The following is a 24268-nucleotide window of genomic DNA, read 5'->3' on the forward strand; positions in this document are numbered from 1 at the left end:
TGTTTCCTACATTCACCACCTACGGGCCGGCCCTTTTGCAATGTAACATTAGCTAATGCATTGGAGTCAGAAGGACAAAAATGAAAGCAACCTTTCCATTGGAAACAGGCTAAAAACAATCAAACATAGCCTCATATTTATCTCATTATAGCTAGCTAATACATCCGTGTGATATCCAAACAGCTAACTTTAGCTAGCTACTACTACTGGACAGTAGATGCTGTTAGCAACAACAACAAAAAACTGCATTCAACATTGCAAGGCGATGTAGCTAAGGTTATTTACTCACGTTTAGCGCAAGGGAATCGAAATCATCGTCAAGTATGTCCTCAAGAAGGGCATCTATATCTTCGCTGTCCGTTTTTCTGGGTGTATCGTCAGTGGTGCTGACGGTGTGAAGCGAGGAACAGTTTTAGCAAGCTAACGTTACATAGCTAACTACGTGATTTAGCTAACATGCTTGATGAAATAACAATGCATTTTAGGAAGGCTGATACAATGTAAACGCCTGGGCATTACCAATCACAGGAGAAAAATATCACGTTGTCGGCAGGATTCGAACCTGCGCGGGAAGATCCCAATGGATTTCTAGTCCATCGCCTTAACCACTCGGCCACGACAACTGCTGATGCTATTGAAGACAGAAACCGGTAATAGCCAACATAAAATTACAAATATATCAGACACTGACTGATATTATGTTTTAGCAAAACTCAAATTACGTTGGTAACCATTTTTTCCAGGCTGTATCATCACAACCGGCAGTGATTGATAGGCCCAGAGGGCAGCGCACAATTGGCCCTGCGTCATCCGTGTTTGGCAGGTGTAGGCCTTCATTGAAAATACGAATTTGTTCTTAACTGATTTGCCTAGTTAAATAATAAATAAATAAAAATAGCAATAAGGCACCTCGGGGGATTGTGGTATATCGCCAAAGGGGGAGATCAAGCTGATCCTAACTGTTATAGGCCTATTTCTATTTTTCCCCGTTTATCAAAAGTGTTGGAAAACTTGTCAATAATCAATTGACTGGCTTTCTTGATGTCTATAGTATTCTCTCTGGTATGCAATTATTATTTTTTTTGTCTCAGCCACTGCCTGTCACCAAGGGAGTACCCCAAGGCTCAACCCTTACTTATTGTTTAAACAGAAAACACAGGAGATTGGTGGCACCTCCTAGTGGTTAAAGCGTTGGACTAGTAACCGGAAGGTTGCAAGTTCAAATCCCCGAACTGACAAGGTACAAATCTTTCGTTTTGCCCCTGAACTGACAGTTAACCCACTGTTCCTAGGCCGTCACTGAAAATAAGAATTTGTTCTTAACTGACTTGCGTAGTTAAATAAAGGTAAAATACATTTGGGAGGAGGAGCTCGTGTTAATGGCTGGAAGCGGAATCAGTGGAATGGTATCAAACACATAGTTTGATTCCATTCCAGACATTATTATGAGCCGTCCTCCCCTCAGCAGCCTCCACTGATATAACATTATCATAGTATTATAAAGAGAACATTGGTGAAAACTGTTAGTACAGAAATATCTGTACTATCCGACAGGATGCTCTCGATTGTGCAGTTGTAAAAGTTTGTGAGTGTTTTTGGTGACAAGCCAAATTTCTTCAGCCTCCTGAGGTTGAAAAGGCGCTGCTGCGCCTTCTTCACCACGCTGTGTGTCTGTGTGGGTGGACCATTTCAGTTTGTCCGTGATGTGTACGCCGAGGAACTTTCCACCTTCTCCACTACTGTCCCGTCGATATGGATAGGGGGCTTCTCCCTCTGCTGTTTCCTGAAGTCCACGATCATCTCCTTTGTTTTGTTGACATTGAGTGTGAGGTTATTTTCCTGACACCACACTCCGAGGGCCCTCACCTCCTCCCTGTAGGCCGTCTCGTCGCTGTTGGTAATCAAGCCTACCACTGTAGTGTCGTCTGCAAACTTGATGATTGAGTTGGAGGCGTGCATGGCCACGCAGTCATGGGTGAACAGGGAGTACAGGAGAGGGCTGAGAACGCACGCTTGTGGGGCCCCAGTGTTGAGGATCAGCGGGGTGGAGATGTTGTTTCCTACATTCACCACCTACGGGCCGGCCCTTTTGCAATGTAACGTTAGCTAATGCATTGGAGTCAGAAGGACAAAAATGAAAGCAACCTTTCCATTGGAAACAGGCTAAAAACAATCAAACATAGCCTCATATTTATCTCATTATAGCTAGCTAATACATCCGTGTGATATCCAAACAGCTAACTTTAGCTAGCTACTACTACTGGACAGTAGATGCTGTTAGCAACAACAACAAAAAACTGCATTCAACATTGCAAGGCGATGTAGCTAAGGTTATTTACTCACGTTTAGCGCAAGGGAATCGAAATCATCGTCAAGTATGTCCTCAAGAAGGGCATCTATATCTTCGCTGTCCGTTTTTCTGGGTGTATCGTCAGTGGTGCTGACGGTGTGAAGCGAGGAACAGTTTTAGCAAGCTAACGTTACATAGCTAACTACGTGATTTAGCTAACATGCTTGATGAAATAACAATGCATTTTAGGAAGGCTGATACAATGTAAACGCCTGGGCATTACCAATCACAGGAGAAAAATATCACGTTGTCGGCAGGATTCGAACCTGCGCGGGAAGATCCCAATGGATTTCTAGTCCATCGCCTTAACCACTCGGCCACGACAACTGCTGATGCTATTGAAGACAGAAACCGGTAATAGCCAACATAAAATTACAAATATATCAGACACTGACTGATATTATGTTTTAGCAAAACTCAAATTACGTTGGTAACCATTTTTTCCAGGCTGTATCATCACAACCGGCAGTGATTGATAGGCCCAGAGGGCAGCGCACAATTGGCCCTGCGTCATCCGTGTTTGGCAGGTGTAGGCCTTCATTGAAAATACGAATTTGTTCTTAACTGATTTGCCTAGTTAAATAATAAATAAATAAAAATAGCAATAAGGCACCTCGGGGGATTGTGGTATATCGCCAAAGGGGGAGATCAAGCTGATCCTAACTGTTATAGGCCTATTTCTATTTTTCCCCGTTTATCAAAAGTGTTGGAAAACTTGTCAATAATCAATTGACTGGCTTTCTTGATGTCTATAGTATTCTCTCTGGTATGCAATCTGTTTTTTGTTTGTCTCAGCCACTGCCTGTCACCAAGGGAGTACCCCAAGGCTCAACCCTTACTTATTGTTTAAATAGAAAACACAGGAGATTGGTGGCACCTCCTAGTGGTTAAAGCGTTGGACTAGTAACCGGAAGGTTGCAAGTTCAAATCCCCGAACTGACAAGGTACAAATCTTTCGTTTTGCCCCTGAACTGACAGTTAACCCACTGTTCCTAGGCCGTCACTGAAAATAAGAATTTGTTCTTAACTGACTTGCGTAGTTAAATAAAGGTAAAATACATTTGGGAGGAGGAGCTCGTGTTAATGGCTGGAAGCGGAATCAGTGGAATGGTATCAAACACATAGTTTGATTCCATTCCAGACATTATTATGAGCCGTCCTCCCCTCAGCAGCCTCCACTGATATAACATTATCATAGTATTATAAAGAGAACATTGGTGAAAACTGTTAGTACAGAAATATCTGTACTATCCGACAGGATGCTCTCGATTGTGCAGTTGTAAAAGTTTGTGAGTGTTTTTGGTGACAAGCCAAATTTCTTCAGCCTCCTGAGGTTGAAAAGGCGCTGCTGCGCCTTCTTCACCACGCTGTGTGTCTGTGTGGGTGGACCATTTCAGTTTGTCCGTGATGTGTACGCCGAGGAACTTTCCACCTTCTCCACTACTGTCCCGTCGATATGGATAGGGGGCTTCTCCCTCTGCTGTTTCCTGAAGTCCACGATCATCTCCTTTGTTTTGTTGACATTGAGTGTGAGGTTATTTTCCTGACACCACACTCCGAGGGCCCTCACCTCCTCCCTGTAGGCCGTCTCGTCGCTGTTGGTAATCAAGCCTACCACTGTAGTGTCAGTCTGCAAACTTGATGATTGAGTTGGAGGCGTGCATGGCCACGCAGTCATGGGTGAACAGGGAGTACAGGAGAGGGCTGAGAACGCACGCTTGTGGGGCCCCAGTGTTGAGGATCAGCGGGGTGGAGATGTTGTTTCCTACATTCACCACCTACGGGCCGGCCCTTTTGCAATGTAACGTTAGCTAATGCATTGGAGTCAGAAGGACAAAAATGAAAGCAACCTTTCCATTGGAAACAGGCTAAAAACAATCAAACATAGCCTCATATTTATCTCATTATAGCTAGCTAATACATCCGTGTGATATCCAAACAGCTAACTTTAGCTAGCTACTACTACTGGACAGTAGATGCTGTTAGCAACAACAACAAAAAACTGCATTCAACATTGCAAGGCGATGTAGCTAAGGTTATTTACTCACGTTTAGCGCAAGGGAATCGAAATCATCGTCAAGTATGTCCTCAAGAAGGGCATCTATATCTTCGCTGTCCGTTTTTCTGGGTGTATCGTCAGTGGTGCTGACGGTGTGAAGCGAGGAACAGTTTTAGCAAGCTAACGTTACATAGCTAACTACGTGATTTAGCTAACATGCTTGATGAAATAACAATGCATTTTAGGAAGGCTGATACAATGTAAACGCCTGGGCATTACCAATCACAGGAGAAAAATATCACGTTGTCGGCAGGAGTCGAACCTGCGCGGGAAGATCCCAATGGATTTCTAGTCCATCGCCTTAACCACTCGGCCACGACAACTGCTGATGCTATTGAAGACAGAAACCGGTAATAGCCAACATAAAATTACAAATATATCAGACACTGACTGATATTATGTTTTAGCAAAACTCAAATTACGTTGGTAACCATTTTTTCCAGGCTGTATCATCACAACCGGCAGTGATTGATAGGCCCAGAGGGCAGCGCACAATTGGCCCTGCGTCATCCGTGTTTGGCAGGTGTAGGCCTTCATTGAAAATACGAATTTGTTCTTAACTGATTTGCCTAGTTAAATAATAAATAAATAAAAATAGCAATAAGGCACCTCGGGGGATTGTGGTATATCGCCAAAGGGGGAGATCAAGCTGATCCTAACTGTTATAGGCCTATTTCTATTTTTCCCCGTTTATCAAAAGTGTTGGAAAACTTGTCAATAATCAATTGACTGGCTTTCTTGATGTCTATAGTATTCTCTCTGGTATGCAATCTGTTTTTTGTTTGTCTCAGCCACTGCCTGTCACCAAGGGAGTACCCCAAGGCTCAACCCTTACTTATTGTTTAAATAGAAAACACAGGAGATTGGTGGCACCTCCTAGTGGTTAAAGCGTTGGACTAGTAACCGGAAGGTTGCAAGTTCAAATCCCCGAACTGACAAGGTACAAATCTTTCGTTCTGCCCCTGAACTGACAGTTAACCCACTGTTCCTAGGCCGTCACTGAAAATAAGAATTTGTTCTTAACTGACTTGCGTAGTTAAATAAAGGTAAAATACATTTGGGAGGAGGAGCTCGTGTTAATGGCTGGAAGCGGAATCAGTGGAATGGTATCAAACACATAGTTTGATTCCATTCCAGACATTATTATGAGCCGTCCTCCCCTCAGCAGCCTCCACTGATATAACATTATCATAGTATTATAAAGAGAACATTGGTGAAAACTGTTAGTACAGAAATATCTGTACTATCCGACAGGATGCTCTCGATTGTGCAGTTGTAAAAGTTTGTGAGTGTTTTTGGTGACAAGCCAAATTTCTTCAGCCTCCTGAGGTTGAAAAGGCGCTAGCTGCGCCTTCTTCACCACGCTGTGTGTCTGTGTGGGTGGACCATTTCAGTTTGTCCGTGATGTGTACGCCGAGGAACTTTCCACCTTCTCCACTACTGTCCCGTCGATATGGATAGGGGGCTTCTCCCTCTGCTGTTTCCTGAAGTCCACGATCATCTCCTTTGTTTTGTTGACATTGAGTGTGAGGTTATTTTCCTGACACCACACTCCGAGGGCCCTCACCTCCTCCCTGTAGGCCGTCTCGTCGCTGTTGGTAATCAAGCCTACCACTGTAGTGTCGTCTGCAAACTTGATGATTGAGTTGGAGGCGTGCATGGCCACGCAGTCATGGATGAACAGGGAGTACAGGAGAGGGCTGAGAACGCACCCTTGTGGGGCCCCAGTGTTGAGGATCAGCGGGGTGGAGATGTTGTTTCCTACATTCACCACCTACGGGCCGGCCCTTTTGCAATGTAACGTTAGCTAATGCATTGGAGTCAGAAGGACAAAAATGAAAGCAACCTTTCCATTGGAAACAGGCTAAAAACAATCAAACATAGCCTCATATTTATATCATTATAGCTAGCTAATACATCCGTGTGATATCCAAACAGCTAACTTTAGCTAGCTACTACTACTGGACAGTAGATGCTGTTAGCAACAACAACAAAAAACTGCATTCAACATTGCAAGGCGATGTAGCTAAGGTTATTTACTCACGTTTAGCGCAAGGGAATCGAAATCATCGTCAAGTATGTCCTCAAGAAGGGCATCTATATCTTCACTGTCCGTTTTTCTGGGTGTATCGTCAGTGGTGCTGACGGTGTGAAGCGAGGAACAGTTTTAGCAAGCTAACGTTACATAGCTAACTACGTGATTTAGCTAACATGCTTGATGAAATAACAATGCATTTTAGGAAGGCTGATACAATGTAAACGCCTGGGCATTACCAATCACAGGAGAAAAATATCACGTTGTCGGCAGGAGTCGAACCTGCGCGGGAAGATCCCAATGGATTTCTAGTCCATCGCCTTAACCACTCGGCCACGACAACTGCTGATGCTATTGATGACAGAAACCGGTAATAGCCAACATAAAATTACAAATATATCAGACACTGACTGATATTATGTTTTAGCAAAACTCAAATTACGTTGGTAACCATTTTTTCCAGGCTGTATCATCACAACCGGCAGTGATTGATAGGCCCAGAGGGCAGCGCACAATTGGCCCTGCGTCATCCGTGTTTGGCAGGTGTAGGCCTTCATTGAAAATACGAATTTGTTCTTAACTGATTTGCCTAGTTAAATAATAAATAAATAAAAATAGCAATAAGGCACCTCGGGGGATTGTGGTATATCGCCAAAGGGGGAGATCAAGCTGATCCTAACTGTTATAGGCCTATTTCTATTTTTCCCCGTTTATCAAAAGTGTTGGAAAACTTGTCAATAATCAATTGACTGGCTTTCTTGATGTCTATAGTATTCTCTCTGGTATGCAATCTGTTTTTTGTTTGTCTCAGCCACTGCCTGTCACCAAGGGAGTACCCCAAGGCTCAACCCTTACTTATTGTTTAAATAGAAAACACAGGAGATTGGTGGCACCTCCTAGTGGTTAAAGCGTTGGACTAGTAACCGGAAGGTTGCAAGTTCAAATCCCCGAACTGACAAGGTACAAATCTTTCGTTCTGCCCCTGAACTGACAGTTAACCCACTGTTCCTAGGCCGTCACTGAAAATAAGAATTTGTTCTTAACTGACTTGCGTAGTTAAATAAAGGTAAAATAGATTTGGGAGCTCGTGGTAATGGCTGGAAGCAGAATCAGTGGAATGGTATCAAATGCATCAAACACATAGTTTGATTCCATTCCAGACATTATTATGAGCCGTCCTCCCCTCAGCAGCCTCCACTGATATAACATTATCATAGTATTATAAAGAGCTCGTGGTAATGGCTGGAAGCAGAATCAGTGGAATGGTATCAAATGCATCAAACACATAGTTTGATTCCATTCCAGACATTATTATGAGCCGTCCTCCCCTCAGCAGCCTCCACTGATATAAAATTATCATAGTATTATAAAGAGAACATTGGTGAAAACTGTTAGTACATAAATATCTGTACTATCCGACAGGATGCTCTCGATTGTGCAGTTGTAAAAGTTTGTGAGTGTTTTTGGTGACAAGCCAAATTTCTTCAGCCTCCTGAGGTTGAAAAGGCGCTGCTGCGCCTTCTTCACCACGCTGTGTGTCTGTGTGGGTGGACCATTTCAGTTTGTCCGTGATGTGTACGCCGAGGAACTTTCCACATTCTCCACTACTGTCCCGTCGATATGGATAGGGGGCTTCTCCCTCTGCTGTTTCCTGAAGTCCACGATCATCTCCTTTGTTTTGTTGACATTGAGTGTGAGGTTATTTTCCTGACACCACACTCCGAGGGCCCTCACCTCCTCCCTGTAGGCCGTCTCGTCGCTGTTGGTAATCAAGCCTACCACTGTAGTGTCATCTGCAAACTTGATGATTGAGTTGGAGGCGTGCATGGCCACGCAGTCATGGGTGAACAGGGAGTACAGGAGAGGGCTGAGAACGCACCCTTGTGGGGCCCCAGTGTTGAGGATCAGCGGGGTGGAGATGTTGTTTCCTACATTCACCACCTACGGGCCGGCCCTTTTGCAATGTAACGTTAGCTAATGCATTGGAGTCAGAAGGACAAAAATGAAAGCAACCTTTCCATTGGAAACAGGCTAAAAACAATCAAACATAGCCTCATATTTATCTCATTATAGCTAGCTAATACATCCGTGTGATATCCAAACAGCTAACTTTAGCTAGCTACTACTACTGGACAGTAGATGCTGTTAGCAACAACAACAAAAAACTGCATTCAACATTGCAAGGCGATGTAGCTAAGGTTATTTACTCACGTTTAGCGCAAGGGAATCGAAATCATCGTCAAGTATGTCCTCAAGAAGGGCATCTATATCTTCGCTGTCCGTTTTTCTGGGTGTATCGTCAGTGGTGCTGACGGTGTGAAGCGAGGAACAGTTTTAGCAAGCTAACGTTACATAGCTAACTACGTGATTTAGCTAACATGCTTGATGAAATAACAATGCATTTTAGGAAGGCTGATACAATGTAAACGCCTGGGCATTACCAATCACAGGAGAAAAATATCACGTTGTCGGCAGGAGTCGAACCTGCGCGGGAAGATCCCAATGGATTTCTAGTCCATCGCCTTAACCACTCGGCCACGACAACTGCTGATGCTATTGAAGACAGAAACCGGTAATAGCCAACATAAAATTACAAATATATCAGACACTGACTGATATTATGTTTTAGCAAAACTCAAATTACGTTGGTAACCATTTTTTCCAGGCTGTATCATCACAACCGGCAGTGATTGATAGGCCCAGAGGGCAGCGCACAATTGGCCCTGCGTCATCCGTGTTTGGCAGGTGTAGGCCTTCATTGAAAATACGAATTTGTTCTTAACTGATTTGCCTAGTTAAATAATAAATAAATAAAAATAGCAATAAGGCACCTCGGGGGATTGTGGTATATCGCCAAAGGGGGAGATCAAGCTGATCCTAACTGTTATAGGCCTATTTCTATTTTTCCCCGTTTATCAAAAGTGTTGGAAAACTTTTCAATAATCAATTGACTGGCTTTCTTGATGTCTATAGTATTCTCTCTGGTATGCAATCTGTTTGTTTTTTGTCTCAGCCACTGCCTGTCACCAAGGGAGTACCCCAAGGCTCAACCCTTACTTATTGTTTAAACAGAAAACACAGGAGATTGGTGGCACCTCCTAGTGGTTAAAGCGTTGGACTAGTAACCGGAAGGTTGCAAGTTCAAATCCCCGAACTGACAAGGTACAAATCTTTTGTTCTGCCCCTGAACTGACAGTTAACCCACTGTTCCTAGGCCGTCACTGAAAATAAGAATTTGTTCTTAACTGACTTGCGTAGTTAAATAAAGGTAAAATACATTTGGGAGGAGGAGCTCGTGTTAATGGCTGGAAGCGGAATCAGTGGAATGGTATCAAACACATAGTTTGATTCCATTCCAGACATTATTATGAGCCGTCCTCCCCTCAGCAGCCTCCACTGATATAACATTATCATAGTATTATAAAGAGAACATTGGTGAAAACTGTTAGTACAGAAATATCTGTACTATCCAACAGGATGCTCTCGATTGTGCAGTTGTAAAAGTTTGTGAGTGTTTTTGGTGACAAGCCAAATTTCTTCAGCCTCCTGAGGTTGAAAAGGCGCTACTGCGCCTTCTTCACCACGCTGTGTGTCTGTGTGGGTGGACCATTTCAGTTTGTCCGTGATGTGTACGCCGAGGAACTTTCCACCTTCTCCACTACTGTCCCGTCGATATGGATAGGGGGCTTCTCCCTCTGCTGTTTCCTGAAGTCCACGATCATCTCCTTTGTTTTGTTGACATTGAGTGTGAGGTTATTTTCCTGACACCACACTCCGAGGGCCCTCACCTCCTCCCTGTAGGCCGTCTCGTCGCTGTTGGTAATCAAGCCTACCACTGTAGTGTCGTCTGCAAACTTGATGATTGAGTTGGAGGCGTGCATGGCCACGCAGTCATGGATGAACAGGGAGTACAGGAGAGGGCTGAGAACGCACCCTTGTGGGGCCCCAGTGTTGAGGATCAGCGGGGTGGAGATGTTGTTTCCTACATTCACCACCTACGGGCCGGCCCTTTTGCAATGTAACGTTAGCTAATGCATTGGAGTCAGAAGGACAAAAATGAAAGCAACCTTTCCATTGGAAACAGGCTAAAAACAATCAAACATAGCCTCATATTTATATCATTATAGCTAGCTAATACATCCGTGTGATATCCAAACAGCTAACTTTAGCTAGCTACTACTACTGGACAGTAGATGCTGTTAGCAACAACAACAAAAAACTGCATTCAACATTGCAAGGCGATGTAGCTAAGGTTATTTACTCACGTTTAGCGCAAGGGAATCGAAATCATCGTCAAGTATGTCCTCAAGAAGGGCATCTATATCTTCGCTGTCCGTTTTTCTGGGTGTATCGTCAGTGGTGCTGACGGTGTGAAGCGAGGAACAGTTTTAGCAAGCTAACGTTACATAGCTAACTACGTGATTTAGCTAACATGCTTGATGAAATAACAATGCATTTTAGGAAGGCTGATACAATGTAAACGCCTGGGCATTACCAATCACAGGAGAAAAATATCACGTTGTCGGCAGGAGTCGAACCTGCGCGGGAAGATCCCAATGGATTTCTAGTCCATCGCCTTAACCACTCGGCCACGACAACTGCTGATGCTATTGATGACAGAAACCGGTAATAGCCAACATAAAATTACAAATATATCAGACACTGACTGATATTATGTTTTAGCAAAACTCAAATTACGTTGGTAACCATTTTTTCCAGGCTGTATCATCACAACCGGCAGTGATTGATAGGCCCAGAGGGCAGCGCACAATTGGCCCTGCGTCATCCGTGTTTGGCAGGTGTAGGCCTTCATTGAAAATACGAATTTGTTCTTAACTGATTTGCCTAGTTAAATAATAAATAAATAAAAATAGCAATAAAGCACCTCGGGGGATTGTGGTATATCGCCAAAGGGGGAGATCAAGCTGATCCTAACTGTTATAGGCCTATTTCTATTTTTCCCCGTTTATCAAAAGTGTTGGAAAACTTGTCAATAATCAATTGACTGGCTTTCTTGATGTCTATAGTATTCTCTCTGGTATGCAATCTGTTTGTTTTTTGTCTCAGCCACTGCCTGTCACCAAGGGAGTACCCCAAGGCTCAACCCTTACTTATTGTTTAAACAGAAAACACAGGAGATTGGTGGCACCTCCTAGTGGTTAAAGCGTTGGACTAGTAACCGGAAGGTTGCAAGTTCAAATCCCTGAACTGACAAGGTACAAATCTTTCGTTCTGCCCCTGAACTGACAGTTAACCCACTGTTCCTAGGCCGTCACTGAAAATAAGAATTTGTTCTTAACTGACTTGCGTAGTTAAATAAAGGTAAAATACATTTGGGAGGAGGAGCTCGTGGTAATGGCTGGAAGCGGAATCAGTGGAATGGTATCAAACACATAGTTTGATTCCATTCCAGACATTATTATGAGCCGTCCTCCCCTCAGCAGCCTCCACTGATATAACATTATCATAGTATTATAAAGAGAACATTGGTGAAAACTGTTAGTACAGAAATATCTGTACTATCCGACAGGATGCTCTCGATTGTGCAGTTGTAAAAGTTTGTGAGTGTTTTTGGTGACAAGCCAAATTTCTTCAGCCTCCTGAGGTTGAAAAGGCGCTGCTGCGCCTTCTTCACCACGCTGTGTGTCTGTGTGGGTGGACCATTTCAGTTTGTCCGTGATGTGTACGCCGAGGAACTTTCCACCTTCTCCACTACTGTCCCGTCGATATGGATAGGGGGCTTCTCCCTCTGCTGTTTCCTGAAGTCCACGATCATCTCCTTTGTTTTGTTGACATTGAGTGTGAGGTTATTTTCCTGACACCACACTCCGAGGGCCCTCACCTCCTCCCTGTAGGCCGTCTCGTCGCTGTTGGTAATCAAGCCTACCACTGTAGTGTCGTCTGCAAACTTGATGATTGAGTTGGAGGCGTGCATGGCCACGCAGTCATGGATGAACAGGGAGTACAGGAGAGGGCTGAGAACGCACCCTTGTGGGGCCCCAGTGTTGAGGATCAGCGGGGTGGAGATGTTGTTTCCTACATTCACCACCTACGGGCCGGCCCTTTTGCAATGTAACGTTAGCTAATGCATTGGAGTCAGAAGGACAAAAATGAAAGCAACCTTTCCATTGGAAACAGGCTAAAAACAATCAAACATAGCCTCATATTTATATCATTATAGCTAGCTAATACATCCGTGTGATATCCAAACAGCTAACTTTAGCTAGCTACTACTACTGGACAGTAGATGCTGTTAGCAACAACAACAAAAAACTGCATTCAACATTGCAAGGCGATGTAGCTAAGGTTATTTACTCACGTTTAGCGCAAGGGAATCGAAATCATCGTCAAGTATGTCCTCAAGAAGGGCATCTATATCTTCGCTGTCCGTTTTTCTGGGTGTATCGTCAGTGGTGCTGACGGTGTGAAGCGAGGAACAGTTTTAGCAAGCTAACGTTACATAGCTAACTACGTGATTTAGCTAACATGCTTGATGAAATAACAATGCATTTTAGGAAGGCTGATACAATGTAAACGCCTGGGCATTACCAATCACAGGAGAAAAATATCACGTTGTCGGCAGGAGTCGAACCTGCGCGGGAAGATCCCAATGGATTTCTAGTCCATCGCCTTAACCACTCGGCCACGACAACTGCTGATGCTATTGATGACAGAAACCGGTAATAGCCAACATAAAATTCCAAATATATCAGACACTGACTGATATTATGTTTTAGCAAAACTCAAATTACGTTGGTAACCATTTTTTCCAGGCTGTATCATCACAACCGGCAGTGATTGATAGGCCCAGAGGGCAGCGCACAATTGGCCCTGCGTCATCCGTGTTTGGCAGGTGTAGGCCTTCATTGAAAATACGAATTTGTTCTTAACTGATTTGCCTAGTTAAATAATAAATAAATAAAAATAGCAATAAAGCACCTCGGGGGATTGTGGTATATCGCCAAAGGGGGAGATCAAGCTGATCCTAACTGTTATAGGCCTATTTCTATTTTTCCCCGTTTATCAAAAGTGTTGGAAAACTTGTCAATAATCAATTGACTGGCTTTCTTGATGTCTATAGTATTCTCTCTGGTATGCAATCTGTTTGTTTTTTGTCTCAGCCACTGCCTGTCACCAAGGGAGTACCCCAAGGCTCAACCCTTACTTATTGTTTAAACAGAAAACACAGGAGATTGGTGGCACCTCCTAGTGGTTAAAGCGTTGGACTAGTAACCGGAAGGTTGCAAGTTCAAATCCCTGAACTGACAAGGTACAAATCTTTCGTTCTGCCCCTGAACTGACAGTTAACCCACTGTTCCTAGGCCGTCACTGAAAATAAGAATTTGTTCTTAACTGACTTGCGTAGTTAAATAAAGGTAAAATACATTTGGGAGGAGGAGCTCGTGGTAATGGCTGGAAGCGGAATCAGTGGAATGGTATCAAACACATAGTTTGATTCCATTCCAGACATTATTATGAGCCGTCCTCCCCTCAGCAGCCTCCACTGATATAACATTATCATAGTATTATAAAGAGAACATTGGTGAAAACTGTTAGTACAGAAATATCTGTACTATCCGACAGGATGCTCTCGATTGTGCAGTTGTAAAAGTTTGTGAGTGTTTTTGGTGACAAGCCAAATTTCTTCAGCCTCCTGAGGTTGAAAAGGCGCTGCTGCGCCTTCTTCACCACGCTGTGTGTCTGTGTGGGTGGACCATTTCAGTTTGTCCGTGATGTGTACGCCGAGGAACTTTCCACCTTCTCCACTACTGTCCCGTCGATATGGATAGGGGGCTTCTCCCTCTGCTGTTTCCTGAAGTCCACGATCATCTCCTTTGTTTTGTTGACATTGAGTGTGAGGTTATTTTCCTGACACCACACTCCGAGGGCCCTCACCTCCTCCCTGTAGGCCGTCTCGTCGCTGTTGGTAATCAAGCCTACCACTGTAGTGTCGTCTGCAAACTTGATGATTGAGTTGGAGGCGTGCATGGCCACGCAGTCATGGGTGAACAGGGAGTACAGGAGAGGGCTGAGAACGCACCCTTGTGGGGCCCCAGTGTTGAGGATCAGCGGGGTGGAGATGTTGTTTCCTACATTCACCACCTACGGGCCGGCCCTTTTGCAATGTAACGTTAGCTAATGCATTGGAGTCAGAAGGACAAAAATGAAAGCAACCTTTCCATTGGAAACAGGCTAAAAACAATCAAACATAGCCTCATATTTATATCATTATAGCTAGCTAATACATCCGTGTGATATCCAAACAGCTAACTTTAGCTAGCTACTACTACTGGACAGTAGATGCTGTTAGCAACAACAACAAAAAACTGCATTCAACATTGCAAGGCGATGTAGCTAAGGTTATTTACTCACGTTTAGCGCAAGGGAATCGAAATCATCGTCAAGTATGTCCTCAAGAAGGGCATCTATATCTTCGCTGTCCGTTTTTCTGGGTGTATCGTCAGTGGTGCTGACGGTGTGAAGCGAGGAACAGTTTTAGCAAGCTAACGTTACATAGCTAACTACGTGATTTAGCTAACATGCTTGATGAAATAACAATGCATTTTAGGAAGGCTGATACAATGTAAACGCCTGGGCATTACCAATCACAGGAGAAAAATATCACGTTGTCGGCAGGAGTCGAACCTGCGCGGGAAGATCCCAATGGATTTCTAGTCCATCGCCTTAACCACTCGGCCACGACAACTGCTGATGCTATTGAAGACAGAAACCGGTAATAGCCAACATAAAATTACAAATATATCAGACACTGACTGATATTATGTTTTAGCAAAACTCAAATTACGTTGGTAACCATTTTTTCCAGGCTGTATCATCACAACCGGCAGTGATTGATAGGCCCAGAGGGCAGCGCACAATTGGCCCTGCGTCATCCGTGTTTGGCAGGTGTAGGCCTTCATTGAAAATACGAATTTGTTCTTAACTGATTTGCCTAGTTAAATAATAAATAAATAAAAATAGCAATAAGGCACCTCGGGGGATTGTGGTATATCGCCAAAGGGGGAGATCAAGCTGATCCTAACTGTTATAGGCCTATTTCTATTTTTCCCCGTTTATCAAAAGTGTTGGAAAACTTGTCAATAATCAATTGACTGGCTTTCTTGATGTCTATAGTATTCTCTCTGGTATGCAATCTGTTTGTTTTTTGTCTCAGCCACTGCCTGTCACCAAGGGAGTACCCCAAGGCTCAACCCTTACTTATTGTTTAAACAGAAAACACAGGAGATTGGTGGCACCTCCTAGTGGTTAAAGCGTTGGACTAGTAACCGGAAGGTTGCAAGTTCAAATCCCCGAACTGACAAGGTACAAATCTTTCGTTCTGCCCCTGAACTGACAGTTAACCCACTGTTCCTAGGCCGTCACTGGAAATAAGAATTTGTTCTTAACTGACTTGCGTAGTTAAATAAAGGTAAAATAGATTTGGGAGCTCGTGGTAATGGCTGGAAGCAGAATCAGTGGAATGGTATCAAATGCATCAAACACATAGTTTGATTCCATTCCAGACATTATTATGAGCCGTCCTCCCCTCAGCAGCCTCCACTGATATAACATTATCATAGTATTATAAAGAGCTCGTGGTAATGGCTGGAAGCAGAATCAGTGGAATGGTATCAAATGCATCAAACACATAGTTTGATTCCATTCCAGACATTATTATGAGCCGTCCTCCCCTCAGCAGCCTCCACTGATATAAAATTATCATAGTATTATAAAGAGAACATTGGTGAAAACTGTTAGTACAGAAATATCTGTACTATCCGACAGGATGCTCTCGATTGTGCAGTTGTAAAAGTTTGTGAGTGTTTTTGGTGACAAGCCAAATTTCTTCAGCCTCCTGAGGTTGAAAAGGCGCTGCTGCGCCTTCTTCACCACGCTGTGTGTCTGTGTGGGTGGACCATTTCAGTTTGTCCGTGATGTGTACGCCGAGGAACTTTCCACCTTCTCCACTACTGTCCCGTCGATATGGATAGGGGGCTTCTCCCTCTGCTGTTTCCTGAAGTCCACGATCATCTCCTTTGTTTTGTTGACATTGAGTGTGAGGTTATTTTCCTGACACCACACTCCGAGGGCCCTCACCTCCTCCCTGTAGGCCGTCTCGTCGCTGTTGGTAATCAAGCCTACCACTGTAGTGTCATCTGCAAACTTGATGATTGAGTTGGAGGCGTGCATGGCCACGCAGTCATGGGTGAACAGGGAGTACAGGAGAGGGCTGAGAACGCACCCTTGTGGGGCCCCAGTGTTGAGGATCAGCGGGGTGGAGATGTTGTTTCCTACATTCACCAACTACGGGCCGGCCCTTTTGCAATGTAACGTTAGCTAATGCATTGGAGTCAGAAGGACAAAAATGAAAGCAACCTTTCCATTGGAAACAGGCTAAAAACAATCAAACATAGCCTCATATTTATATCATTATAGCTAGCTAATACATCCGTGTGATATCCAAACAGCTAACTTTAGCTAGCTACTACTACTGGACAGTAGATGCTGTTAGCAACAACAACAAAAAACTGCATTCAACATTGCAAGGCGATGTAGCTAAGGTTATTTACTCACGTTTAGCGCAAGGGAATCGAAATCATCGTCAAGTATGTCCTCAAGAAGGGCATCTATATCTTCGCTGTCCGTTTTTCTGGGTGTATCGTCAGTGGTGCTGACGGTGTGAAGCGAGGAACAGTTTTAGCAAGCTAACGTTACATAGCTAACTACGTGATTTAGCTAACATGCTTGATGAAATAACAATGCATTTTAGGAAGGCTGATACAATGTAAACGCCTGGGCATTACCAATCACAGGAGAAAAATATCACGTTGTCGGCAGGATTCGAACCTGCGCGGGAAGATCCCAATGGATTTCTAGTCCATCGCCTTAACCACTCGGCCACGACAACTGCTGATGCTATTGAAGACAGAAACCGGTAATAGCCAACATAAAATTACAAATATATCAGACACTGACTGATATTATGTTTTAGCAAAACTCAAATTACGTTGGTAACCATTTTTTCCAGGCTGTATCATCACAACCGGCAGTGATTGATAGGCCCAGAGGGCAGCGCACAATTGGCCCTGCGTCATCCGTGTTTGGCAGGTGTAGGCCTTCATTGAAAATACGAATTTGTTCTTAACTGATTTGCCTAGTTAAATAATAAATAAATAAAAATAGCAATAAGGCACCTCGGGGGATTGTGGTATATCGCCAAAGGGGGAGATCAAGCTGATCCTAACTGTTATAGGCCTATTTCTATTTTTCCCCGTTTATCAAAAGTGTTGGAAAACTTGTCAATAATCAATTGACTGGCTTTCTTGATGTCTATAGTATTCTCTCTGGTATGCAATCTGTTTGTTTTTTGTCTCAGCCACTGCCTGTCACCAAGGGAGTACCCCAAGGCTCAACCCTTACTTATTGTTTAAACAGAAAACACAGGAGATTGGTGGCACCTCCTAGTGGTTAAAGCGTTGGACTAGTAACCGGAAGGTTGCAAGTTCAAATCCCCGAACTGACAAGGTACAAATCTTTCGTTCTGCCCCTGAACTGACAGTTAACCCACTGTTCCTAGGCCGTCACTGAAAATAAGAATTTGTTCTTAACTGACTTGCGTAGTTAAATAAAGGTAAAATACATTTGGGAGGAGGAGCTCGTGTTAATGGCTGGAAGCGGAATCAGTGGAATGGTATCAAACACATAGTTTGATTCCATTCCAGACATTATTATGAGCCGTCCTCCCCTCAGCAGCCTCCACTGATATAACATTATCATAGTATTATAAAGAGAACATTGGTGAAAACTGTTAGTACAGAAATATCTGTACTATCCGACAGGATGCTCTCGATTGTGCAGTTGTAAAAGTTTGTGAGTGTTTTTGGTGACAAGCCAAATTTCTTCAGCCTCCTGAGGTTGAAAAGGCGCTGCTGCGCCTTCTTCACCACGCTGTGTGTCTGTGTGGGTGGACCATTTCAGTTTGTCCGTGATGTGTACGCCGAGGAACTTTCCACCTTCTCCACTACTGTCCCGTCGATATGGATAGGGGGCTTCTCCCTCTGCTGTTTCCTGAAGTCCACGATCATCTCCTTTGTTTTGTTGACATTGAGTGTGAGGTTATTTTCCTGACACCACACTCCGAGGGCCCTCACCTCCTCCCTGTAGGCCGTCTCGTCGCTGTTGGTAATCAAGCCTACCACTGTAGTGTCGTCTGCAAACTTGATGATTGAGTTGGAGGCGTGCATGGCCACGCAGTCATGGGTGAACAGGGAGTACAGGAGAGGGCTGAGAACGCACCCTTGTGGGGCCCCAGTGTTGAGGATCAGCGGGGTGGAGATGTTGTTTCCTACATTCACCACCTACGGGCCGGCCCTTTTGCAATGTAACGTTAGCTAATGCATTGGAGTCAGAAGGACAAAAATGAAAGCAACCTTTCCATTGGAAACAGGCTAAAAACAATCAAACATAGCCTCATATTTATCTCATTATAGCTAGCTAATACATCCGTGTGATATCCAAACAGCTAACTTTAGCTAGCTACTACTACTGGACAGTAGATGCTGTTAGCAACAACAACAAAAAACTGCATTCAACATTGCAAGGCGATGTAGCTAAGGTTATTTACTCACGTTTAGCGCAAGGGAATCGAAATCATCGTCAAGTATGTCCTCAAGAAGGGTATCTATATCTTCGCTGTCCGTTTTTCTGGGTGTATCGTCAGTGGTGCTGACGGTGTGAAGCGAGGAACAGTTTTAGCAAGCTAACGTTACATAGCTAACTACGTGATTTAGCTAACATGCTTGATGAAATAACAATGCATTTTAGGAAGGCTGATACAATGTAAACGCCTGGGCATTACCAATCACAGGAGAAAAATATCACGTTGTCGGCAGGAGTCGAACCTGCGCGGGAAGATCCCAATGGATTTCTAGTCCATCGCCTTAACCACTCGGCCACGACAACTGCTGATGCTATTGAAGACAGAAACCGGTAATAGCCAACATAAAATTACAAATATATCAGACACTGACTGATATTATGTTTTAGCAAAACTCAAATTACGTTGGTAACCATTTTTTCCAGGCTGTATCATCACAACCGGCAGTGATTGATAGGCCCAGAGGGCAGCGCACAATTGGCCCTGCGTCATCCGTGTTTGGCAGGTGTAGGCCTTCATTGAAAATACGAATTTGTTCTTAACTGATTTGCCTAGTTAAATAATAAATAAATAAAAATAGCAATAAGGCACCTCGGGGGATTGTGGTATATCGCCAAAGGGGGAGATCAAGCTGATCCTAACTGTTATAGGCCTATTTCTATTTTTCCCCGTTTATCAAAAGTGTTGGAAAACTTGTCAATAATCAATTGACTGGCTTTCTTGATGTCTATAGTATTCTCTCTGGTATGCAATCTGTTTGTTTTTTGTCTCAGCCACTGCCTGTCACCAAGGGAGTACCCCAAGGCTCAACCCTTACTTATTGTTTAAACAGAAAACACAGGAGATTGGTGGCACCTCCTAGTGGTTAAAGCGTTGGACTAGTAACCGGAAGGTTGCAAGTTCAAATCCCCGAACTGACAAGGTACAAATCTTTCGTTCTGCCCCTGAACTGACAGTTAACCCACTGTTCTTAGGCCGTCACTGAAAATAAGAATTTGTTCTTAACTGACTTGCGTAGTTAAATAAAGGTAAAATACATTTGGGAGGAGGAGCTCGTGGTAATGGCTGGAAGCGGAATCAGTGGAATGGTATCAAACACATAGTTTGATTCCATTCCAGACATTATTATGAGCCGTCCTCCCCTCAGCAGCCTCCACTGATATAACATTATCATAGTATTATAAAGAGAACATTGGTGAAAACTGTTAGTACAGAAATATCTGTACTATCCGACAGGATGCTCTCGATTGTGCAGTTGTAAAAGTTTGTGAGTGTTTTTGGTGACAAGCCAAATTTCTTCAGCCTCCTGAGGTTGAAAAGGCGCTGCTGCGCCTTCTTCACCACGCTGTGTGTCTGTGTGGGTGGACCATTTCAGTTTGTCCGTGATGTGTACGCCGAGGAACTTTCCACCTTCTCCACTACTGTCCCGTCGATATGGATAGGGGGCTTCTCCCTCTGCTGTTTCCTGAAGTCCACGATCATCTCCTTTGTTTTGTTGACATTGAGTGTGAGGTTATTTTCCTGACACCACACTCCGAGGGCCCTCACCTCCTCCCTGTAGGCCGTCTCGTCGCTGTTGGTAATCAAGCCTACCACTGTAGTGTCGTCTGCAAACTTGATGATTGAGTTGGAGGCGTGCATGGCCACGCAGTCATGGGTGAACAGGGAGTACAGGAGAGGGCTGAGAACGCACCCTTGTGGGGCCCCAGTGTTGAGGATCAGCGGGGTGGAGATGTTGTTTCCTACATTCACCACCTACGGGCCGGCCCTTTTGCAATGTAACGTTAGCTAATGCATTGGAGTCAGAAGGACAAAAATGAAAGCAACCTTTCCATTGGAAACAGGCTAAAAACAATCAAACATAGCCTCATATTTATCTCATTATAGCTAGCTAATACATCCGTGTGATATCCAAACAGCTAACTTTAGCTAGCTACTACTACTGGACAGTAGATGCTGTTAGCAACAACAACAAAAAACTGCATTCAACATTGCAAGGCGATGTAGCTAAGGTTATTTACTCACGTTTAGCGCAAGGGAATCGAAATCATCGTCAAGTATGTCCTCAAGAAGGGCATCTATATCTTCGCTGTCCGTTTTTCTGGGTGTATCGTCAGTGGTGCTGACGGTGTGAAGCGAGGAACAGTTTTAGCAAGCTAACGTTACATAGCTAACTACGTGATTTAGCTAACATGCTTGATGAAATAACAATGCATTTTAGGAAGGCTGATACAATGTAAACGCCTGCCTGTCACACTGTTCCTAGGCCGTCACTGAAAATAAGAATTTGTTCTTAACTGACTTGCGTAGTTAAATAAAGGTAAAATACATTTGGGAGGAGGAGCTCGTGGTAATGGCTGGAAGCGGAATCAGTGGAATGGTATCAAATGCATCAAACACATAGTTTGATTCCATTCCAGACATTATTATGAGCCGTCCTCCCCTCAGCAGCCTCCACTGATATAACATTATCATAGTATTATAAAGAGAACATTGGTGAAAACTGTTAGTACAGAAATATCTGTACTATCCGACAGGATGCTCTCGATTGTGCAGTTGTAAAAGTTTGTGAGTGTTTTTGGTGACAAGCCAAATTTCTTCAGCCTCCTGAGGTTGAAAAGGCGCTGCTGCGCCTTCTTCACCACGCTGTGTGTCTGTGTGGGTGGACCATTTCAGTTTGTCCGTGATGTGTACGCCGAGGAACTTTCCACCTTCTCCACTACTGTCCCGTCGATATGGATAGGGGGCTTCTCCCTCTGCTGTTTCCTGAAGTCCACGATCATCTCCTTTGTTTTGTTGACATTGAGTGTGAGGTTATTTTCCTGACACCACACTCCGAGGGCCCTCACCTCCTCCCTGTAGGCTGTCTCGTCGCTGTTGGTAATCAAGCCTACCACTGTAGTGTCGTCTGCAAACTTGATGATTGAGTTGGAGGCGTGCATGGCCACGCAGTCATGGGTGAACAGGGAGTACAGGAGAGGGCTGAGAACGCACCCTTGTGGGGCCCCAGTGTTGAGGATCAGCGGAGTGGAGATGTTGTTTCCTACATTCACCACCTACGGGCCGGCCCTTTTGCAATGTAACGTTAGCTAATGCATTGGAGTCAGAAGGACAAAAATGAAAGCAACCTTTCCATTGGAAACAGGCTAAAAACAATCAAACATAGCCTCATATTTATCTCATTATAGCTAGCTAATACATCCGTGTGATATCCAAACAGCTAACTTTAGCTAGCTACTACTACTGGACAGTAGATGCTGTTAGCAACAACAACAAAAAACTGCATTCAACATTGCAAGGCGATGTAGCTAAGGTTATTTACTCACGTTTAGCGCAAGGGAATCGAAATCATCGTCAAGTATGTCCTCAAGAAGGGCATCTATATCTTCGCTGTCCGTTTTTCTGGGTGTATCGTCAGTGGTGCTGACGGTGTGAAGCGAGGAACAGTTTTAGCAAGCTAACGTTACATAGCTAACTACGTGATTTAGCTAACATGCTTGATGAAATAACAATGCATTTTAGGAAGGCTGATACAATGTAAACGCCTGGGCATTACCAATCACAGGAGAAAAATATCACGTTGTCGGCAGGAGTCGAACCTGCGCGGAAAGATCCCAATGGATTTCTAGTCCATCGCCTTAACCACTCGGCCACGACAACTGCTGATGCTATTGAAGACAGAAACCGGTAATAGCCAACATAAAATTACAAATATATCAGACACTGACTGATATTATGTTTTAGCAAAACTCAAATTACGTTGGTAACCATTTTTTCCAGGCTGTATCATCACAACCGGCAGTGATTGATAGGCCCAGAGGGCAGCGCACAATTGGCCCTGCGTCATCCGTGTTTGGCAGGTGTAGGCCTTCATTGAAAATACGAATTTGTTCTTAACTGATTTGCCTAGTTAAATAATAAATAAATAAAAATAGCAATAAGGCACCTCGGGGGATTGTGGTATATCGCCAAAGGGGGAGATCAAGCTGATCCTAACTGTTATAGGCCTATTTCTATTTTTCCCCGTTTATCAAAAGTGTTGGAAAACTTGTCAATAATCAATTGACTGGCTTTCTTGATGTCTATAGTATTCTCTCTGGTATGCAATCTGTTTGTTTTTTGTCTCAGCCACTGCCTGTCACCAAGGGAGTACCCCAAGGCTCAACCCTTACTTATTGTTTAAACAGAAAACACAGGAGATTGGTGGCACCTCCTAGTGGTTAAAGCGTTGGACTAGTAACCGGAAGGTTGCAAGTTCAAATCCCCGAACTGACAAGGTACAAATCTTTCGTTCTGCCCCTGAACTGACAGTTAACCCACTGTTCCTAGGCCGTCACTGAAAATAAGAATTTGTTCTTAACTGACTTGCGTAGTTAAATAAAGGTAAAATACATTTGGGAGGAGGAGCTCGTGGTAATGGCTGGAAGCGGAATCAGTGGAATGGTATCAAATGCATCAAACACATAGTTTGATTCCATTCCAGACATTATTATGAGCCGTCCTCCCCTCAGCAGCCTCCACTGATATAACATTATCATAGTATTATAAAGAGAACATTGGCGATAACTGTTAGTACAGAAATATCTGTACTATCCGACAGGATGCTCTCGATTGTGCAGTTTTAAAATTTTGTGAGTGTTTTTGGTGACAAGCCAAATTTCTTCAGCCTCCTGAGGTTGAAAAGGCGCTGCTGCGCCTTCTTCACCACGCTGTGTGTCTGTGTGGGTGGACCATTTCAGTTTGTCCGTGATGTGTACGCCGAGGAACTTTCCACCTTCTCCACTACTGTCCCGTCGATATGGATAGGGGGCTTCTCCCTCTGCTGTTTCCTGAAGTCCACGATCATCTCCTTTGTTTTGTTGACATTGAGTGTGAGGTTATTTTCCTGACACCACACTCCGAGGGCCCTCACCTCCTCCCTGTAGGCCGTCTCGTCGCTGTTGGTAATCAAGCCTACCACTGTAGTGTCGTCTGCAAACTTGATGATTGAGTTGGAGGCGTGCATGGCCACGCAGTCATGGGTGAACAGGGAGTACAGGAGAGGGCTGAGAACGCACCCTTGTGGGGCCCCAGTGTTGAGGATCAGCGGGGTGGAGATGTTGTTTCCTACATTCACCACCTACGGGCCGGCCCTTTTGCAATGTAACGTTAGCTAATGCATTGGAG

At 44.1% G+C, this 24268-nt stretch overlaps 11 non-coding genes across 11 annotated transcripts; all 11 read right to left on the reverse strand.

Annotated features, from left to right (window-relative positions):
* Positions 1-541: 541 nt before the first annotated feature.
* trnas-aga lies at positions 542-623 on the reverse strand. Its single transcript has one exon. It is a non-coding gene; the product is annotated as a tRNA-Ser (tRNA).
* A 1972-nt stretch (positions 624-2595) lies between these two features.
* Positions 2596-2677, reverse strand: trnas-aga. Its single transcript has one exon. It is a non-coding gene; the product is annotated as a tRNA-Ser (tRNA).
* Positions 2678-4650: 1973 nt separating this feature from the next.
* On the reverse strand, positions 4651-4732 carry trnas-aga. Its single transcript has one exon. It is a non-coding gene; the product is annotated as a tRNA-Ser (tRNA).
* Positions 4733-6705: 1973 nt separating this feature from the next.
* trnas-aga lies at positions 6706-6787 on the reverse strand. The gene has a single exon. It is a non-coding gene; the product is annotated as a tRNA-Ser (tRNA).
* A 2120-nt stretch (positions 6788-8907) lies between these two features.
* On the reverse strand, positions 8908-8989 carry trnas-aga. The gene has a single exon. It is a non-coding gene; the product is annotated as a tRNA-Ser (tRNA).
* Positions 8990-10961: 1972 nt separating this feature from the next.
* Positions 10962-11043, reverse strand: trnas-aga. Its single transcript has one exon. It is a non-coding gene; the product is annotated as a tRNA-Ser (tRNA).
* Positions 11044-13015: 1972 nt separating this feature from the next.
* trnas-aga lies at positions 13016-13097 on the reverse strand. Its single transcript has one exon. It is a non-coding gene; the product is annotated as a tRNA-Ser (tRNA).
* A 1972-nt stretch (positions 13098-15069) lies between these two features.
* Positions 15070-15151, reverse strand: trnas-aga. The gene has a single exon. It is a non-coding gene; the product is annotated as a tRNA-Ser (tRNA).
* A 2120-nt stretch (positions 15152-17271) lies between these two features.
* On the reverse strand, positions 17272-17353 carry trnas-aga. The gene has a single exon. It is a non-coding gene; the product is annotated as a tRNA-Ser (tRNA).
* Positions 17354-19325: 1972 nt separating this feature from the next.
* trnas-aga lies at positions 19326-19407 on the reverse strand. The gene has a single exon. It is a non-coding gene; the product is annotated as a tRNA-Ser (tRNA).
* Positions 19408-22680: 3273 nt separating this feature from the next.
* On the reverse strand, positions 22681-22762 carry trnas-aga. The gene has a single exon. It is a non-coding gene; the product is annotated as a tRNA-Ser (tRNA).
* Between the last annotated feature and the right edge of the window lie 1506 nt (positions 22763-24268).

The sequence above is a fragment of the Oncorhynchus mykiss genome, chromosome 2 (assembly GCF_013265735.2).
Source record: "Oncorhynchus mykiss isolate Arlee chromosome 2, USDA_OmykA_1.1, whole genome shotgun sequence".
Lineage (NCBI taxonomy): Eukaryota > Metazoa > Chordata > Actinopteri > Salmoniformes > Salmonidae > Oncorhynchus > Oncorhynchus mykiss.